At 44.2% G+C, this 17,382-nt stretch overlaps 1 protein-coding gene and 31 non-coding genes across 32 annotated transcripts in view; 1 reads left to right on the top strand and 31 right to left on the bottom strand.

Moving 5' to 3' along the window:
* The window catches only part of LOC143512591 (ninjurin-1), a 300,728-nt gene that overhangs the window by 185,801 nt on the left and 97,545 nt on the right, over positions 1-17,382 (top strand). The gene's annotated exons all lie outside the window — the stretch shown is intronic.
* trnat-cgu (transfer RNA threonine (anticodon CGU)) lies at positions 175-246 on the bottom strand. Its single transcript has one exon. It is a non-coding gene; the product is annotated as a tRNA-Thr (tRNA).
* Positions 531-602, bottom strand: trnaa-ugc (transfer RNA alanine (anticodon UGC)). The gene has a single exon. It is a non-coding gene; the product is annotated as a tRNA-Ala (tRNA).
* On the bottom strand, positions 1,111-1,182 carry trnat-cgu (transfer RNA threonine (anticodon CGU)). The gene has a single exon. It is a non-coding gene; the product is annotated as a tRNA-Thr (tRNA).
* Positions 1,467-1,538, bottom strand: trnaa-ugc (transfer RNA alanine (anticodon UGC)). Its single transcript has one exon. It is a non-coding gene; the product is annotated as a tRNA-Ala (tRNA).
* Positions 2,047-2,118, bottom strand: trnat-cgu (transfer RNA threonine (anticodon CGU)). Its single transcript has one exon. It is a non-coding gene; the product is annotated as a tRNA-Thr (tRNA).
* On the bottom strand, positions 2,403-2,474 carry trnaa-ugc (transfer RNA alanine (anticodon UGC)). The gene has a single exon. It is a non-coding gene; the product is annotated as a tRNA-Ala (tRNA).
* Positions 2,983-3,054, bottom strand: trnat-cgu (transfer RNA threonine (anticodon CGU)). Its single transcript has one exon. It is a non-coding gene; the product is annotated as a tRNA-Thr (tRNA).
* trnaa-ugc (transfer RNA alanine (anticodon UGC)) lies at positions 3,339-3,410 on the bottom strand. The gene has a single exon. It is a non-coding gene; the product is annotated as a tRNA-Ala (tRNA).
* On the bottom strand, positions 3,919-3,990 carry trnat-cgu (transfer RNA threonine (anticodon CGU)). The gene has a single exon. It is a non-coding gene; the product is annotated as a tRNA-Thr (tRNA).
* Positions 4,275-4,346, bottom strand: trnaa-ugc (transfer RNA alanine (anticodon UGC)). Its single transcript has one exon. It is a non-coding gene; the product is annotated as a tRNA-Ala (tRNA).
* On the bottom strand, positions 4,855-4,926 carry trnat-cgu (transfer RNA threonine (anticodon CGU)). Its single transcript has one exon. It is a non-coding gene; the product is annotated as a tRNA-Thr (tRNA).
* trnaa-ugc (transfer RNA alanine (anticodon UGC)) lies at positions 5,798-5,869 on the bottom strand. The gene has a single exon. It is a non-coding gene; the product is annotated as a tRNA-Ala (tRNA).
* On the bottom strand, positions 6,378-6,449 carry trnat-cgu (transfer RNA threonine (anticodon CGU)). Its single transcript has one exon. It is a non-coding gene; the product is annotated as a tRNA-Thr (tRNA).
* trnaa-ugc (transfer RNA alanine (anticodon UGC)) lies at positions 6,734-6,805 on the bottom strand. Its single transcript has one exon. It is a non-coding gene; the product is annotated as a tRNA-Ala (tRNA).
* trnat-cgu (transfer RNA threonine (anticodon CGU)) lies at positions 7,314-7,385 on the bottom strand. The gene has a single exon. It is a non-coding gene; the product is annotated as a tRNA-Thr (tRNA).
* On the bottom strand, positions 8,257-8,328 carry trnaa-ugc (transfer RNA alanine (anticodon UGC)). The gene has a single exon. It is a non-coding gene; the product is annotated as a tRNA-Ala (tRNA).
* Positions 8,837-8,908, bottom strand: trnat-cgu (transfer RNA threonine (anticodon CGU)). Its single transcript has one exon. It is a non-coding gene; the product is annotated as a tRNA-Thr (tRNA).
* On the bottom strand, positions 9,193-9,264 carry trnaa-ugc (transfer RNA alanine (anticodon UGC)). The gene has a single exon. It is a non-coding gene; the product is annotated as a tRNA-Ala (tRNA).
* On the bottom strand, positions 9,773-9,844 carry trnat-cgu (transfer RNA threonine (anticodon CGU)). The gene has a single exon. It is a non-coding gene; the product is annotated as a tRNA-Thr (tRNA).
* On the bottom strand, positions 10,129-10,200 carry trnaa-ugc (transfer RNA alanine (anticodon UGC)). Its single transcript has one exon. It is a non-coding gene; the product is annotated as a tRNA-Ala (tRNA).
* Positions 10,709-10,780, bottom strand: trnat-cgu (transfer RNA threonine (anticodon CGU)). The gene has a single exon. It is a non-coding gene; the product is annotated as a tRNA-Thr (tRNA).
* trnaa-ugc (transfer RNA alanine (anticodon UGC)) lies at positions 11,652-11,723 on the bottom strand. The gene has a single exon. It is a non-coding gene; the product is annotated as a tRNA-Ala (tRNA).
* Positions 12,232-12,303, bottom strand: trnat-cgu (transfer RNA threonine (anticodon CGU)). Its single transcript has one exon. It is a non-coding gene; the product is annotated as a tRNA-Thr (tRNA).
* On the bottom strand, positions 12,588-12,659 carry trnaa-ugc (transfer RNA alanine (anticodon UGC)). Its single transcript has one exon. It is a non-coding gene; the product is annotated as a tRNA-Ala (tRNA).
* Positions 13,168-13,239, bottom strand: trnat-cgu (transfer RNA threonine (anticodon CGU)). Its single transcript has one exon. It is a non-coding gene; the product is annotated as a tRNA-Thr (tRNA).
* On the bottom strand, positions 14,111-14,182 carry trnaa-ugc (transfer RNA alanine (anticodon UGC)). Its single transcript has one exon. It is a non-coding gene; the product is annotated as a tRNA-Ala (tRNA).
* trnat-cgu (transfer RNA threonine (anticodon CGU)) lies at positions 14,691-14,762 on the bottom strand. The gene has a single exon. It is a non-coding gene; the product is annotated as a tRNA-Thr (tRNA).
* trnaa-ugc (transfer RNA alanine (anticodon UGC)) lies at positions 15,047-15,118 on the bottom strand. The gene has a single exon. It is a non-coding gene; the product is annotated as a tRNA-Ala (tRNA).
* trnat-cgu (transfer RNA threonine (anticodon CGU)) lies at positions 15,627-15,698 on the bottom strand. Its single transcript has one exon. It is a non-coding gene; the product is annotated as a tRNA-Thr (tRNA).
* trnaa-ugc (transfer RNA alanine (anticodon UGC)) lies at positions 16,570-16,641 on the bottom strand. The gene has a single exon. It is a non-coding gene; the product is annotated as a tRNA-Ala (tRNA).
* trnat-cgu (transfer RNA threonine (anticodon CGU)) lies at positions 17,150-17,221 on the bottom strand. Its single transcript has one exon. It is a non-coding gene; the product is annotated as a tRNA-Thr (tRNA).

Raw genomic sequence — 17,382 nt, 5'->3', positions numbered from 1 at the left:
CGTTGTCTGCCATTTAAAAGGTAAGCACCTTTCCACCAGGCCATTTCAGCTGCTTCTTTGAGAGTCAGACGAGTGCTTGATCACATACAGAGGTCTCTTGTACAAGGACAAAATTGGAAGCAGATATTTTAGTAGTGAATGGACACTATAGACCGTTCGGTCCACTTTCCTTAAAGGCACGAACGGGGATCGAACCCGTGATCTTCGGTTTACGAGACCGACGCCTTACCACTTGGCCACCATGCCATAGAAAAGAGAGAGTCCTTAAATTTGAACCACACACAAACTTATGAGGACATGTGGTAACTCCGACAGCGGAAATGTGAGGAAATGGCAGGAACATGCTCAAAATCACGACACCATTGTGACCTATGTATAACCGAACGGAAACTGAGCATTGTCTATCAATAAGAGAAGCTGCAAGCAACACTATTAAGGCACAAAAAGAGTGAGAGAAATGCACAGCGTCTGAATGTCAGCTCAACCCGAAAGGTTAAAATATAGCCAACCATATCTATAGATAATGCTCATGGAGATGCAGGGGATTGAACCCTGGACCTCATACATGCAAAGCATGCGCTCTTCCACTGAGCTACATCCCCTTGACGTGTGGAACTAATTGGTTGTAGAGCCAAAGAGAATGATTCCAAAGATTTATCAACTAGTCTACAGTTGCCTAATGTATCACTAATCCCTGAAGGGGTGAGAAGGCCTGCCACACCATCAGGAATACTTGGCCCTATAACATAGACTTTGACATACAGCCTCTTAATCTGCAAACTACCTGGAAGCAATGGAGAAATTCTTACCTAGCAAAGCCCAGTTTTCACTCCTGCAGACTCTATCACATGGAAACCTGATGGTAAACTCAGTAAAGATCATTGAAATACTCAAAACAAAGGTAGAGGTCACATTAGAAATGGATGTAGATGTTCCCGTTGTCTGCCATTTAAAAGGTAAGCACCTTTCCACCAGGCCATTTCAGCTGCTTCTTTGAGAGTCAGACGAGTGCTTGATCACATACAGAGGTCTCTTGTACAAGGACAAAATTGGAAGCAGATATTTTAGTAGTGAATGGACACTATAGACCGTTCGGTCCACTTTCCTTAAAGGCACGAACGGGGATCGAACCCGTGATCTTCGGTTTACGAGACCGACGCCTTACCACTTGGCCACCATGCCATAGAAAAGAGAGAGTCCTTAAATTTGAACCACACACAAACTTATGAGGACATGTGGTAACTCCGACAGCGGAAATGTGAGGAAATGGCAGGAACATGCTCAAAATCACGACACCATTGTGACCTATGTATAACCGAACGGAAACTGAGCATTGTCTATCAATAAGAGAAGCTGCAAGCAACACTATTAAGGCACAAAAAGAGTGAGAGAAATGCACAGCGTCTGAATGTCAGCTCAACCCGAAAGGTTAAAATATAGCCAACCATATCTATAGATAATGCTCATGGAGATGCAGGGGATTGAACCCTGGACCTCATACATGCAAAGCATGCGCTCTTCCACTGAGCTACATCCCCTTGACGTGTGGAACTAATTGGTTGTAGAGCCAAAGAGAATGATTCCAAAGATTTATCAACTAGTCTACAGTTGCCTAATGTATCACTAATCCCTGAAGGGGTGAGAAGGCCTGCCACACCATCAGGAATACTTGGCCCTATAACATAGACTTTGACATACAGCCTCTTAATCTGCAAACTACCTGGAAGCAATGGAGAAATTCTTACCTAGCAAAGCCCAGTTTTCACTCCTGCAGACTCTATCACATGGAAACCTGATGGTAAACTCAGTAAAGATCATTGAAATACTCAAAACAAAGGTAGAGGTCACATTAGAAATGGATGTAGATGTTCCCGTTGTCTGCCATTTAAAAGGTAAGCACCTTTCCACCAGGCCATTTCAGCTGCTTCTTTGAGAGTCAGACGAGTGCTTGATCACATACAGAGGTCTCTTGTACAAGGACAAAATTGGAAGCAGATATTTTAGTAGTGAATGGACACTATAGACCGTTCGGTCCACTTTCCTTAAAGGCACGAACGGGGATCGAACCCGTGATCTTCGGTTTACGAGACCGACGCCTTACCACTTGGCCACCATGCCATAGAAAAGAGAGAGTCCTTAAATTTGAACCACACACAAACTTATGAGGACATGTGGTAACTCCGACAGCGGAAATGTGAGGAAATGGCAGGAACATGCTCAAAATCACGACACCATTGTGACCTATGTATAACCGAACGGAAACTGAGCATTGTCTATCAATAAGAGAAGCTGCAAGCAACACTATTAAGGCACAAAAAGAGTGAGAGAAATGCACAGCGTCTGAATGTCAGCTCAACCCGAAAGGTTAAAATATAGCCAACCATATCTATAGATAATGCTCATGGAGATGCAGGGGATTGAACCCTGGACCTCATACATGCAAAGCATGAGCTCTTCCACTGAGCTACATCCCCTTGACGTGTGGAACTAATTGGTTGTAGAGCCAAAGAGAATGATTCCAAAGATTTATCAACTAGTCTACAGTTGCCTAATGTATCACTAATCCCTGAAGGGGTGAGAAGGCCTGCCACACCATCAGGAATACTTGGCCCTATAACATAGACTTTGACATACAGCCTCTTAATCTGCAAACTACCTGGAAGCAATGGAGAAATTCTTACCTAGCAAAGCCCAGTTTTCACTCCTGCAGACTCTATCACATGGAAACCTGATGGTAAACTCAGTAAAGATCATTGAAATACTCAAAACAAAGGTAGAGGTCACATTAGAAATGGATGTAGATGTTCCCGTTGTCTGCCATTTAAAAGGTAAGCACCTTTCCACCAGGCCATTTCAGCTGCTTCTTTGAGAGTCAGACGAGTGCTTGATCACATACAGAGGTCTCTTGTACAAGGACAAAATTGGAAGCAGATATTTTAGTAGTGAATGGACACTATAGACCGTTCGGTCCACTTTCCTTAAAGGCACGAACGGGGATCGAACCCGTGATCTTCGGTTTACGAGACCGACGCCTTACCACTTGGCCACCATGCCATAGAAAAGAGAGAGTCCTTAAATTTGAACCACACACAAACTTATGAGGACATGTGGTAACTCCGACAGCGGAAATGTGAGGAAATGGCAGGAACATGCTCAAAATCACGACACCATTGTGACCTATGTATAACCGAACGGAAACTGAGCATCGTCTATCAATAAGAGAAGCTGCAAGCAACACTATTAAGGCACAAAAAGAGTGAGAGAAATGCACAGCGTCTGAATGTCAGCTCAACCCGAAAGGTTAAAATATAGCCAACCATATCTATAGATAATGCTCATGGAGATGCAGGGGATTGAACCCTGGACCTCATACATGCAAAGCATGCGCTCTTCCACTGAGCTACATCCCCTTGACGTGTGGAACTAATTGGTTGTAGAGCCAAAGAGAATGATTCCAAAGATTTATCAACTAGTCTACAGTTGCCTAATGTATCACTACTCCCTGAAGGGGTGAGAAGGCCTGCCACACCATCAGGAATCCTTGGCCCTATAACATAGACTTTGACATACAGCCTCTTAATCTGCAAACTACCTGGAAGCAATGGAGAAATTCTTACCTAGCAAAGCCCAGTTTTCGCTCCTGCAGACTCTATCACATGGAAACCTGATGGTAAACTCAGTAAAGATCATTGAAATACTCAAAACAAAGGTAGAGGTCACATTAGAAATGGATGTAGATGTTCCCGTTGTCTGCCATTTAAAAGGTAAGCACCTTTCCACCAGGCCATTTCAGCTGCTTCTTTGAGAGTCAGACGAGTGCTTGATCACATACAGAGGTCTCTTGTACAAGGACAAAATTGGAAGCAGATATTTTGGTAGTGAATGGACATTATAGACCCTTCGGTCCACTTTCCTTAAAGGCACGAACGAGGATCGAACCCGTGATCTTCGGTTTACGAGACCAACGCCTTACCACTTGGCCACCATGCCACAGAAAAGAGAGAGTCCTTAAATTTGAACCACACACAAACTTATGAGGACATGTGGTAACTCCGACAGCGGAAATGTGAGGAAATGGCAGGAACATGCTCAAAATCACGACACCATTGTGACCTATGTATACCTGAACGGAAACTGAGCATTGTCTATCAATAAGAGAAGCTGCAAGCAACACTATTAAGGCACAAAAAGAGTGAGAGAAATGCACAGCGTCTGAATGTCAGCTCAACCCGAAAGGTTAAAATATAGCCAACCATATCTATAGATAATGCTCATGGAGATGCAGGGGATTGAACCCTGGACCTCATACATGCAAAGCATGCGCTCTTCCACTGAGCTACATCCCCTTGACGTGTGGAACTAATTGGTTGTAGAGCCAAAGAGAATGATTCCAAAGGTTTATCAACTAGTCTACAGTTGCCTAATGTATCACTACTCCCTGAAGGGGTGAGAAGGCCTGCCACACCATCAGGAATCCTTGGCCCTATAACATAGACTTTGACATACAGCCTCTTAATCTGCAAACTACCTGGAAGCAATGGAGAAATTCTTACCTAGCAAAGCCCAGTTTTCGCTCCTGCAGACTCTATCACATGGAAACCTGATGGTAAACTCAGTAAAGATCATTGAAATACTCAAAACAAAGGTAGAGGTCACATTAGAAATGGAGGTAGATGTTCCCGTTGTCTGCCATTTAAAAGGTAAGCACCTTTCCACCAGGCCATTTCAGCTGCTTCTTTGAGAGTCAGACGAGTGCTTGATCACATACAGAGGTCTCTTGTACAAGGACAAAATTGGAAGCAGATATTTTGGTAGTGAATGGACATTATAGACCCTTCGGTCCACTTTCCTTAAAGGCACGAACGGGGATCGAACCCGTGATCTTCGGTTTACGAGACCGACGCCTTACCACTTGGCCACCATGCCATAGAAAAGAGAGAGTGCTTAAATTTGAGCCACACACAAACCTATGAGGGCATGTGGTAACTCCGACAGCGGAAGTGTGTGGAAATGGCTGGAACATGCTCAAAATCACAACACTGTTCTGACCCGTGAATTGATACCAATTCTACCGATTCTACACTGTCCATAGGCTGTAACCAAAATAGCATTGCATAGGCAGCTACCAAAAGGAGAACAGAAGAAGCAACCCATATCTTGGTGACTGGAAGAAAGTTGCACAGTTGAGTCACAGCCGTTTGGGACTCACCCAGGAAAGAGCACTTTTTGGTTGTTGGGGCCTAACAGGAAGCAAGAGTACCTGAGTGTTAAACAATGGCATTCAGGAAACAAGCTATGCTTCATTGAGATGCTGGGGGTCGAAGACAGTTCCTCACACAGGCAAAGCATGCGCTCTACCTCTGAGCTACATCCCCACTTGTAAGGTTGTCTTCAGAATTCTGAAAGAGTCTAGCACAGCAAATACGGCCACCAGAAGCAGTAAAAGGACGAACCCATGAAGCAAGTTATACTTCAGCAGCAGCCATGCCAGAATGTCAAGTTTGCAAGGAACAAAAACAGAATTGAAAACTGACAAAGCACTTTAATGGTCCAATGGCTAACCGGTGATCTTCGGTTACGAAGGCATGTGTTAAAAGCAGCAGTGAACATGCTCAAAAACACGACACCATTGTGACCGATGTATAACCGAACGGAAACTGAGCATCGTCTATCAATAAGAGAAGCTGCAAGCAACACTATTAAGGCACGAAAAGGGTAAGAGAAATGCACAGCGTCTGAATGTCAGCTCAACCCGAAAGGTTAAAATATAGCCAACAATATCTATAGACAATGCTCATGGAGATGCAGGGGATTGAACCCTGGACCTCATACATGCAAAGCATGCGCTCTTCCACTGAGCTACATCCCCTTGACATGTGGAATGAATTGGTTGTAGAGCCAAAGAGAATGATTCCAAAGGTTTATCAACTAGTCTACAGTTGCCTAATGTATCACTAATCCCTGAAGGGGTGAGAAGGCCTGCCACACCATCAGGAATACTTGGCCCTATAACATAGACTTTGACATACAGCCTCTTAATCTGCAAACTACCTGGAAGCAATGGAGAAATTCTTACCTAGCAAAGCCCAGTTTTCACTCCTGCAGACTCTATCACATGGAAACCTGATGGTAAACTCAGTAAAGATCATTGAAATACTCAAAACAAAGGTAGAGGTCACATTAGAAATGGATGTAGATGTTCCCGTTGTCTGCCATTTAAAAGGTAAGCACCTTTCCGCCAGGCCATTTCAGCTGCTTCTTTGAGAGTCAGACGAGTGCTTGATCACATACAGAGGTCTCTTGTACAAGGACAAAATTGGAAGCAGATATTTTAGTAGTGAATGGACACTATAGACCGTTCGGTCCACTTTCCTTAAAGGCACGAACGGGGATCGAACCCGTGATCTTCGGTTTACGAGACCGACGCCTTACCACTTGGCCACCATGCCATAGAAAAGAGAGAGTCCTTAAATTTGAACCACACACAAACTTATGAGGACATGTGGTAACTCCGACAGCGGAAATGTGAGGAAATGGCAGGAACATGCTCAAAATCACGACACCATTGTGACCTATGTATAACCGAACGGAAACTGAGCATTGTCTATCAATAAGAGAAGCTGCAAGCAACACTATTAAGGCACAAAAAGAGTGAGAGAAATGCACAGCGTCTGAATGTCAGCTCAACCCGAAAGGTTAAAATATAGCCAACCATATCTATAGATAATGCTCATGGAGATGCAGGGGATTGAACCCTGGACCTCATACATGCAAAGCATGCGCTCTTCCACTGAGCTACATCCCCTTGACGTGTGGAACTAATTGGTTGTAGAGCCAAAGAGAATGATTCCAAAGATTTATCAACTAGTCTACAGTTGCCTAATGTATCACTACTCCCTGAAGGGGTGAGAAGGCCTGCCACACCATCAGGAATCCTTGGCCCTATAACATAGACTTTGACATACAGCCTCTTAATCTGCAAACTACCTGGAAGCAATGGAGAAATTCTTACCTAGCAAAGCCCAGTTTTCGCTCCTGCAGACTCTATCACATGGAAACCTGATGGTAAACTCAGTAAAGATCATTGAAATACTCAAAACAAAGGTAGAGGTCACATTAGAAATGGATGTAGATGTTCCCGTTGTCTGCCATTTAAAAGGTAAGCACCTTTCCACCAGGCCATTTCAGCTGCTTCTTTGAGAGTCAGACGAGTGCTTGATCACATACAGAGGTCTCTTGTACAAGGACAAAATTGGAAGCAGATATTTTGGTAGTGAATGGACATTATAGACCCTTCGGTCCACTTTCCTTAAAGGCACGAACGAGGATCGAACCCGTGATCTTCGGTTTACGAGACCAACGCCTTACCACTTGGCCACCATGCCACAGAAAAGAGAGAGTGCTTAAATTTGAGCCACACACAAACCTATGAGGGCATGTGGTAACTCCGACAGCGGAAGTGTGTGGAAATGGCTGGAACATGCTCAAAATCACAACACTGTTCTGACCCGTGAATTGATACCAATTCTACCGATTCTACACTGTCCATAGGCTGTAACCAAAATAGCATTGCATAGGCAGCTACCAAAAGGAGAACAGAAGAAGCAACCCATATCTTGGTGACTGGAAGAAAGTTGCACAGTTGAGTCACAGCCGTTTGGGACTCACCCAGGAAAGAGCACTTTTTGGTTGTTGGGGCCTAACAGGAAGCAAGAGTACCTGAGTGTTAAACAATGGCATTCAGGAAACAAGCTATGCTTCATTGAGATGCTGGGGGTCGAAGACAGTTCCTCACACAGGCAAAGCATGCGCTCTACCTCTGAGCTACATCCCCACTTGTAAGGTTGTCTTCAGAATTCTGAAAGAGTCTAGCACAGCAAATACGGCCACCAGAAGCAGTAAAAGGACGAACCCATGAAGCAAGTTATACTTCAGCAGCAGCCATGCCAGAATGTCAAGTTTGCAAGGAACAAAAACAGAATTGAAAACTGACAAAGCACTTTAATGGTCCAATGGCTAACCGGTGATCTTCGGTTACGAAGGCATGTGTTAAAAGCAGCAGTGAACATGCTCAAAAACACGACACCATTGTGACCGATGTATAACCGAACGGAAACTGAGCATCGTCTATCAATAAGAGAAGCTGCAAGCAACACTATTAAGGCACGAAAAGGGTAAGAGAAATGCACAGCGTCTGAATGTCAGCTCAACCCGAAAGGTTAAAATATAGCCAACAATATCTATAGACAATGCTCATGGAGATGCAGGGGATTGAACCCTGGACCTCATACATGCAAAGCATGCGCTCTTCCACTGAGCTACATCCCCTTGACATGTGGAATGAATTGGTTGTAGAGCCAAAGAGAATGATTCCAAAGGTTTATCAACTAGTCTACAGTTGCCTAATGTATCACTAATCCCTGAAGGGGTGAGAAGGCCTGCCACACCATCAGGAATACTTGGCCCTATAACATAGACTTTGACATACAGCCTCTTAATCTGCAAACTACCTGGAAGCAATGGAGAAATTCTTACCTAGCAAAGCCCAGTTTTCACTCCTGCAGACTCTATCACATGGAAACCTGATGGTAAACTCAGTAAAGATCATTGAAATACTCAAAACAAAGGTAGAGGTCACATTAGAAATGGATGTAGATGTTCCCGTTGTCTGCCATTTAAAAGGTAAGCACCTTTCCGCCAGGCCATTTCAGCTGCTTCTTTGAGAGTCAGACGAGTGCTTGATCACATACAGAGGTCTCTTGTACAAGGACAAAATTGGAAGCAGATATTTTAGTAGTGAATGGACACTATAGACCGTTCGGTCCACTTTCCTTAAAGGCACGAACGGGGATCGAACCCGTGATCTTCGGTTTACGAGACCGACGCCTTACCACTTGGCCACCATGCCATAGAAAAGAGAGAGTCCTTAAATTTGAACCACACACAAACTTATGAGGACATGTGGTAACTCCGACAGCGGAAATGTGAGGAAATGGCAGGAACATGCTCAAAATCACGACACCATTGTGACCTATGTATAACCGAACGGAAACTGAGCATTGTCTATCAATAAGAGAAGCTGCAAGCAACACTATTAAGGCACAAAAAGAGTGAGAGAAATGCACAGCGTCTGAATGTCAGCTCAACCCGAAAGGTTAAAATATAGCCAACCATATCTATAGATAATGCTCATGGAGATGCAGGGGATTGAACCCTGGACCTCATACATGCAAAGCATGCGCTCTTCCACTGAGCTACATCCCCTTGACGTGTGGAACTAATTGGTTGTAGAGCCAAAGAGAATGATTCCAAAGATTTATCAACTAGTCTACAGTTGCCTAATGTATCACTACTCCCTGAAGGGGTGAGAAGGCCTGCCACACCATCAGGAATACTTGGCCCTATAACATAGACTTTGACATACAGCCTCTTAATCTGCAAACTACCTGGAAGCAATGGAGAAATTCTTACCTAGCAAAGCCCAGTTTTCACTCCTGCAGACTCTATCACATGGAAACCTGATGGTAAACTCAGTAAAGATCATTGAAATACTCAAAACAAAGGTAGAGGTCACATTAGAAATGGATGTAGATGTTCCCGTTGTCTGCCATTTAAAAGGTAAGCACCTTTCCACCAGGCCATTTCAGCTGCTTCTTTGAGAGTCAGACGAGTGCTTGATCACATACAGAGGTCTCTTGTACAAGGACAAAATTGGAAGCAGATATTTTAGTAGTGAATGGACACTATAGACCGTTCGGTCCACTTTCCTTAAAGGCACGAACGGGGATCGAACCCGTGATCTTCGGTTTACGAGACCGACGCCTTACCACTTGGCCACCATGCCATAGAAAAGAGAGAGTCCTTAAATTTGAACCACACACAAACTTATGAGGACATGTGGTAACTCCGACAGCGGAAATGTGAGGAAATGGCAGGAACATGCTCAAAATCACGACACCATTGTGACCTATGTATAACCGAACAAAAACTGAGCATCGTCTATCAATAAGAGAAGCTGCAAGCAACACTATTAAGGCACAAAAAGAGTGAGAGAAATGCACAGCGTCTGAATGTCAGCTCAACCCGAAAGGTTAAAATATAGCCAACCATATCTATAGATAATGCTCATGGAGATGCAGGGGATTGAACCCTGGACCGCATACATGCAAAGCATGCGCTCTTCCACTGAGCTACATCCCCTTGACGTGTGGAACTAATTGGTTGTAGAGCCAAAGAGAATGATTCCAAAGATTTATCAACTAGTCTACAGTTGCCTAATGTATCACTACTCCCTGAAGGGGTGAGAAGGCCTGCCACACCATCAGGAATCCTTGGCCCTATAACATAGACTTTGACATACAGCCTCTTAATCTGCAAACTACCTGGAAGCAATGGAGAAATTCTTACCTAGCAAAGCCCAGTTTTCGCTCCTGCAGACTCTATCACATGGAAACCTGATGGTAAACTCAGTAAAGATCATTGAAATACTCAAAACAAAGGTAGAGGTCACATTAGAAATGGATGTAGATGTTCCCGTTGTCTGCCATTTAAAAGGTAAGCACCTTTCCACCAGGCCATTTCAGCTGCTTCTTTGAGAGTCAGACGAGTGCTTGATCACATACAGAGGTCTCTTGTACAAGGACAAAATTGGAAGCAGATATTTTGGTAGTGAATGGACATTATAGACCCTTCGGTCCACTTTCCTTAAAGGCACGAACGAGGATCGAACCCGTGATCTTCGGTTTACGAGACCAACGCCTTACCACTTGGCCACCATGCCACAGAAAAGAGAGAGTGCTTAAATTTGAACCACACACAAACCTATGAGGGCATGTGGTAACTCCGACAGCGGAAGTGTGTGGAAATGGCTGGAACATGCTCAAAATCACAACACTGTTCTGACCCGTGAATTGATACCAATTCTACCGATTCTACACTGTCCATAGGCTGTAACCAAAATAGCATTGCATAGGCAGCTACCAAAAGGAGAACAGAAGAAGCAACCCATATCTTGGTGACTGGAAGAAAGTTGCACAGTTGAGTCACAGCCGTTTGGGACTCACCCAGGAAAGAGCACTTTTTGGTTGTTGGGGCCTAACAGGAAGCAAGAGTACCTGAGTGTTAAACAATGGCATTCAGGAAACAAGCTATGCTTCATTGTGATGCTGGGGGTCGAAGACAGTTCCTCACACAGGCAAAGCATGCGCTCTACCTCTGAGCTACATCCCCACTTGTAAGGTTGTCTTCAGAATTCTGAAAGAGTCTAGCACAGCAAATACGGCCACCAGAAGCAGTAAAAGGACGAACCCATGAAGCAAGTTATACTTCAGCAGCAGCCATGCCAGAATGTCAAGTTTGCAAGGAACAAAAACAGAATTGAAAACTGACAAAGCACTTTAATGGTCCAATGGCTAACCGGTGATCTTCGGTTACGAAGGCATGTGTTAAAAGCAGCAGTGAACATGCTCAAAAACACGACACCATTGTGACCGATGTATAACCGAACGGAAACTGAGCATCGTCTATCAATAAGAGAAGCTGCAAGCAACACTATTAAGGCACGAAAAGGGTAAGAGAAATGCACAGCGTCTGAATGTCAGCTCAACCCGAAAGGTTAAAATATAGCCAACAATATCTATAGACAATGCTCATGGAGATGCAGGGGATTGAACCCTGGACCTCATACATGCAAAGCATGCGCTCTTCCACTGAGCTACATCCCCTTGACATGTGGAATGAATTGGTTGTAGAGCCAAAGAGAATGATTCCAAAGGTTTATCAACTAGTCTACAGTTGCCTAATGTATCACTAATCCCTGAAGGGGTGAGAAGGCCTGCCACACCATCAGGAATACTTGGCCCTATAACATAGACTTTGACATACAGCCTCTTAATCTGCAAACTACCTGGAAGCAATGGAGAAATTCTTACCTAGCAAAGCCCAGTTTTCACTCCTGCAGACTCTATCACATGGAAACCTGATGGTAAACTCAGTAAAGATCATTGAAATACTCAAAACAAAGGTAGAGGTCACATTAGAAATGGATGTAGATGTTCCCGTTGTCTGCCATTTAAAAGGTAAGCACCTTTCCGCCAGGCCATTTCAGCTGCTTCTTTGAGAGTCAGACGAGTGCTTGATCACATACAGAGGTCTCTTGTACAAGGACAAAATTGGAAGCAGATATTTTAGTAGTGAATGGACACTATAGACCGTTCGGTCCACTTTCCTTAAAGGCACGAACGGGGATCGAACCCGTGATCTTCGGTTTACGAGACCGACGCCTTACCACTTGGCCACCATGCCATAGAAAAGAGAGAGTCCTTAAATTTGAACCACACACAAACTTATGAGGACATGTGGTAACTCCGACAGCGGAAATGTGAGGAAATGGCAGGAACATGCTCAAAATCACGACACCATTGTGACCTATGTATAACCGAACGGAAACTGAGCATCGTCTATCAATAAGAGAAGCTGCAAGCAACACTATTAAGGCACAAAAAGAGTGAGAGAAATGCACAGCGTCTGAATGTCAGCTCAACCCGAAAGGTTAAAATATAGCCAACCATATCTATAGATAATGCTCATGGAGATGCAGGGGATTGAACCCTGGACCTCATACATGCAAAGCATGCGCTCTTCCACTGAGCTACATCCCCTTGACGTGTGGAACTAATTGGTTGTAGAGCCAAAGAGAATGATTCCAAAGGTTTATCAACTAGTCTACAGTTGCCTAATGTATCACTACTCCCTGAAGGGGTGAGAAGGCCTGCCACACCATCAGGAATCCTTGGCCCTATAACATAGACTTTGACATACAGCCTCTTAATCTGCAAACTACCTGGAAGCAATGGAGAAATTCTTACCTAGCAAAGCCCAGTTTTCGCTCCTGCAGACTCTATCACATGGAAACCTGATGGTAAACTCAGTAAAGATCATTGAAATACTCAAAACAAAGGTAGAGGTCACATTAGAAATGGATGTAGATGTTCCCGTTGTCTGCCATTTAAAAGGTAAGCACCTTTCCACCAGGCCATTTCAGCTGCTTCTTTGAGAGTCAGACGAGTGCTTGATCACATACAGAGGTCTCTTGTACAAGGACAAAATTGGAAGCAGATATTTTGGTAGTGAATGGACATTATAGACCCTTCGGTCCACTTTCCTTAAAGGCACGAACGAGGATCGAACCCGTGATCTTCGGTTTACGAGACCGACGCCTTACCACTTGGCCACCATGCCACAGAAAAGAGAGAGTGCTTAAATTTGAGCCACACACAAACCTATGAGGGCATGTGGTAACTCCGACAGCGGAAGTGTGTGGAAATGGCTGGAACATGCTCAAAATCACAACACTGTTCTGACCCGTGAATTGATACCAATTCTACCGATTCTACACTGTCCATAGGCTGTAACCAAAATACCATTGCATAGGCAGCTACCAAAAGGAGAACAGAAGAAGCAACCCATATCTTGGTGACTGGAAGAAAGTTGCACAGTTGAGTCACAGCCGTTTGGGACTCACCCAGGAAAGAGCACTTTTTGGTTGTTGGGGCCTAACAGGAAGCAAGAGTACCTGAGTGTTAAACAATGGCATTCAGGAAACAAGCTATGCTTCATTGAGATGCTGGGGGTCGAAGACAGTTCCTCACACAGGCAAAGCATGCGCTCTACCTCTGAGCTACATCCCCACTTGTAAGGTTGTCTTCAGAATTCTGAAAGAGTCTAGCACAGCAAATACGGCCACCAGAAGCAGTAAAAGGACGAACCCATGAAGCAAGTTATACTTCAGCAGCAGCCATGCCAGAATGTCAAGTTTGCAAGGAACAAAAACAGAATTGAAAACTGACAAAGCACTTTAATGGTCCAATGGCTAACCGGTGATCTTCGGTTACGAAGGCATGTGTTAAAAGCAGCAGTGAACGTGCTCAAAAACACGACACCATTGTGACCGATGTATAACCGAACGGAAACTGAGCATCGTCTATCAATAAGAGAAGCTGCAAGCAACACTATTAAGGCACGAAAAGGGTAAGAGAAATGCACAGCGTCTGAATGTCAGCTCAACCCGAAAGGTTAAAATATAGCCAACAATATCTATAGACAATGCTCATGGAGATGCAGGGGATTGAACCCTGGACCTCATACATGCAAAGCATGCGCTCTTCCACTGACCTACATCCCCTTGACATGTGGAATGAATTGGTTGTAGAGCCAAAGAGAATGATTCCAAAGGTTTATCAACTAGTCTACAGTTGCCTAATGTATCACTAATCCCTGAAGGGGTGAGAAGGCCTGCCACACCATCAGGAATACTTGGCCCTATAACATAGACTTTGACATACAGCCTCTTAATCTGCAAACTACCTGGAAGCAATGGAGAAATTCTTACCTAGCAAAGACCAGTTTTCACTCCTGCAGACTCTATCACATGGAAACCTGATGGTAAACTCAGTAAAGATCATTGAAATACTCAAAACAAAGGTAGAGGTCACATTAGAAATGGATGTAGATGTTCCCGTTGTCTGCCATTTAAAAGGTAAGCACCTTTCCGCCAGGCCATTTCAGCTGCTTCTTTGAGAGTCAGACGAGTGCTTGATCACATACAGAGGTCTCTTGTACAAGGACAAAATTGGAAGCAGATATTTTAGTAGTGAATGGACACTATAGACCGTTCGGTCCACTTTCCTTAAAGGCACGAACAGGGATCGAACCCGTGATCTTCGGTTTACGAGACCGACGCCTTACCACTTGGCCACCATGCCATAGAAAAGAGAGAGTCCTTAAATTTGAACCACACACAAACTTATGAGGACATGTGGTAACTCCGACAGCGGAAATGTGAGGAAATGGCAGGAACATGCTCAAAATCACGACACCATTGTGACCTATGTATAACCGAACGGAAACTGAGCATCGTCTATCAATAAGAGAAGCTGCAAGCAACACTATTAAGGCACAAAAAGAGTGAGAGAAATGCACAGCGTCTGAATGTCAGCTCAACCCGAAAGGTTAAAATATAGCCAACCATATCTATAGATAATGCTCATGGAGATGCAGGGGATTGAACCCTGGACCTCATACATGCAAAGCATGCGCTCTTCCACTGAGCTACATCCCCTTGACGTGTGGAACTAATTGGTTGTAGAGCCAAAGAGAATGATTCCAAAGGTTTATCAACTAGTCTACAGTTGCCTAATGTATCACTACTCCCTGAAGGGGTGAGAAGGCCTGCCACACCATCAGGAATCCTTGGCCCTATAACATAGACTTTGACATACAGCCTCTTAATCTGCAAACTACCTGGAAGCAATGGAGAAATTCTTACCTAGCAAAGCCCAGTTTTCGCTCCTGCAGACTCTATCACATGGAAACCTGATGGTAAACTCAGTAAAGATCATTGAAATACTCAAAACAAAGGTAGAGGTCACATTAGAAATGGATGTAGATGTTCCCGTTGTCTGCCATTTAAAAGGTAAGCACCTTTCCACCAGGCCATTTCAGCTGCTTCTTTGAGAGTCAGACGAGTGCTTGATCACATACAGAGGTCTCTTGTACAAGGACAAAATTGGAAGCAGATATTTTGGTAGTGAATGGACATTATAGACCCTTCGGTCCACTTTCCTTAAAGGCACGAACGAGGATCGAACCCGTGATCTTCGGTTTACGAGACCGACGCCTTACCACTTGGCCACCATGCCACAGAAAAGAGAGAGTGCTTAAATTTGAGCCACACACAAACCTATGAGGGCATGTGGTAACTCCGACAGCGGAAGTGTGTGGAAATGGCTGGAACATGCTCAAAATCACAACACTGTTCTGACCCGTGAATTGATACCAATTCTACCGATTCTACACTGTCCATAGGCTGTAACCAAAATACCATTGCATAGGCAGCTACCAAAAGGAGAACAGAAGAAGCAACCCATATCTTGGTGACTGGAAGAAAGTTGCACAGTTGAGTCACAGCCGTTTGGGACTCACCCAGGAAAGAGCACTTTTTGGTTGTTGGGGCCTAACAGGAAGCAAGAGTACCTGAGTGTTAAACAATGGCATTCAGGAAACAAGCTATGCTTCATTGAGATGCTGGGGGTCGAAGACAGTTCCTCACACAGGCAAAGCATGCGCTCTACCTCTGAGCTACATCCCCACTTGTAAGGTTGTCTTCAGAATTCTGAAAGAGTCTAGCACAGCAAATACGGCCACCAGAAGCAGTAAAAGGACGAACCCATGAAGCAAGTTATACTTCAGCAGCAGCCATGCCAGAATGTCAAGTTTGCAAGGAACAAAAACAGAATTGAAAACTGACAAAGCACTTTAATGGTCCAATGGCTAACCGGTGATCTTCGGTTACGAAGGCATGTGTTAAAAGCAGCAGTGAACATGCTCAAAAACACGACACCATTGTGACCGATGTATAACCGAACGGAAACTGAGCATCGTCTATCAATAAGAGAAGCTGCAAGCAACACTATTAAGGCACGAAAAGGGTAAGAGAAATGCACAGCGTCTGAATGTCAGCTCAACCCGAAAGGTTAAAATATAGCCAACAATATCTATAGACAATGCTCATGGAGATGCAGGGGATTGAACCCTGGACCTCATACATGCAAAGCATGCGCTCTTCCACTGACCTACATCCCCTTGACATGTGGAATGAATTGGTTGTAGAGCCAAAGAGAATGATTCCAAAGGTTTATCAACTAGTCTACAGTTGCCTAATGTATCACTAATCCCTGAAGGGGTGAGAAGGCCTGCCACACCATCAGGAATACTTGGCCCTATAACATAGACTTTGACATACAGCCTCTTAATCTGCAAACTACCTGGAAGCAATGGAGAAATTCTTACCTAGCAAAGACCAGTTTTCACTCCTGCAGACTCTATCACATGGAAACCTGATGGTAAACTCAGTAAAGATCATTGAAATACTCAAAACAAAGGTAGAGGTCACATTAGAAATGGATGTAGATGTTCCCGTTGTCTGCCATTTAAAAGGTAAGCACCTTTCCGCCAGGCCATTTCAGCTGCTTCTTTGAGAGTCAGACGAGTGCTTGATCACATACAGAGGTCTCTTGTACAAGGACAAAATTGGAAGCAGATATTTTAGTAGTGAATGGACACTATAGACCGTTCGGTCCACTTTCCTTAAAGGCACGAACGGGGATCGAACCCGTGATCTTCGGTTTACGAGACCGACGCCTTACCACTTGGCCACCATGCCATAGAAAAGAGAGAGTCCTTAAATTTGAACCACACACAAACTTATGAGGACATGTGGTAACTCCGACAGCGGAAATGTGAGGAAATGGCAGGAACATGCTCAAAATCACGACACCATTGTGACCTATGTATAACCGAACGGAAACTGAGCATCGTCTATCA

This window comes from Brachyhypopomus gauderio, chromosome 4 (assembly GCF_052324685.1).
Source record: "Brachyhypopomus gauderio isolate BG-103 chromosome 4, BGAUD_0.2, whole genome shotgun sequence".
In the NCBI taxonomy this organism is placed as follows: Eukaryota; Metazoa; Chordata; class Actinopteri; order Gymnotiformes; family Hypopomidae; genus Brachyhypopomus; species Brachyhypopomus gauderio.
Note: the sequence above shows the minus strand (reverse complement) of the source record. Positions and strands in the feature narration are given on the sequence as shown.